This window comes from Salvelinus fontinalis, chromosome 3 (genome assembly GCF_029448725.1).
Source record: "Salvelinus fontinalis isolate EN_2023a chromosome 3, ASM2944872v1, whole genome shotgun sequence".
Lineage (NCBI taxonomy): Eukaryota > Metazoa > Chordata > Actinopteri > Salmoniformes > Salmonidae > Salvelinus > Salvelinus fontinalis.
In genome coordinates this window covers 51,713,329-51,714,897 of record NC_074667.1, presented here as the reverse complement: position 1 = coordinate 51,714,897, position 1,569 = coordinate 51,713,329, and positions in this window count along the sequence as shown.

Here is a 1,569-nt window from a genome sequence, read left to right as displayed (position 1 = left end):
TATCTCTTTGTCATTAATGGGTATTGTCTAACAGATTATTTTATTAATTTGAGTTGCATGTAAATCAATGTCCGGTACATCCACTTCAGGATAATTGCTCTGAGCCTTGGCTTGCTACCTGCACTCACACCAAATTGAGTCCGATCCAATCCAACATTTGGATGCACATGTGTGATTTGGAGGCATGTAACCAAAAGCAGTTTTCATGTAATCAGACAAACGAAAGCAATGTAGATTGGCCAATGATTGACTTAGTGTACATTATGCCCATTACATTTTCCTAAATATTTTTTACAGGATGCCAGTATAATTCTTCCAGAATATTGAGAAGAGGAAGATGTCTGACTTACACCTCACCTCAGAGGCTGAAAAGAGAGATTTAGAACATATGGGCTCAGTTTATACATCATTCACAATTCTAAAATGGCAGGCACATACATTCTGTTTAAAAAGTATGTAAAAAGTGATTTGAAAAACACACCTAGAGTTTCCAGCCCAAGGGAGGGTATTTTCTTGCTCCCTACATCACCGCAAATGTCATAGTGTTTGAAAATCAGTTTTTAAAATGTTTGAACTTTTCATGTCATCGGGTAGCTTAATATTTTTTTCTACAAAACTTAGAAATGCACCTTTAAATGTATTTATTTATTTTTATTTTTACATACGTTGACACTGGTATTGTGGTGGAGATAATGAAAATGAGGTTGAAAAGTGGTGAAGTTACTCTCCAAAAAGGCAAGCAAGAATGATCATTAAAAACAGTGACTGACCAGAGCCTGGTTTCCCGATAGCGATGGAATTTAGGTTTACAAGTGTTTTAATGATGTATCTTGCCCTACAACGGACAATGATGCATCACGCGTTTCCCAAAACCCCATGCAGTAAGAACGTTTGCACAAAGAACGTTCGCTAGTGGTCTTTGGAGCATGTGTCGATACTGATAGGATCGAAAGAAAGGCAGCGCTCTTTTTATACTTGTGTGTTGCTTGTGTGTTAATTGCAAAAACATTGACAACGTATTTGTAGTCAACTTTGTTCTGAAATTGACGGATAAACCATTTGTTTATATGTTTAGTGGAGATCTATGTATAAAGTGACGCGGGAGGGCAAAAAAGCATCTAGCGACGCACTTAACGTTAGCTGTTCTACGGACGGTCTCACAACCGTTTTCAAGTGCAACATTAATTAATAACAATGGTTTTCGGAAATAGCTCTGAGATTTAACGATGGTCCTATGAAGGATGGCCTCGGCCTTAAAATGCTTTTGGGAAACCGGGCCCAGATCACACAGTTCTACCAAGATAGTTACCGGTAATAAAATATATATCTATAAAACAAAATGAGCTGTCGTTTTTTATTAACTGTTAAATAGTTATGCTATTTATACCTACACTAAGCAGTGGTTAATATAGTACACAATTGTCATACTTGAGTAAAGGTAAAGATACCTTAATAGAAAATGACTCAAGTAAAAGTGAAAGTCAAATCAGTGAAATACTACTTGAGTAAAATTCTAAAAGTATTTGGTTTTAAATATACTCAAGTATCAGAAGTAAATGTAATTGCAAA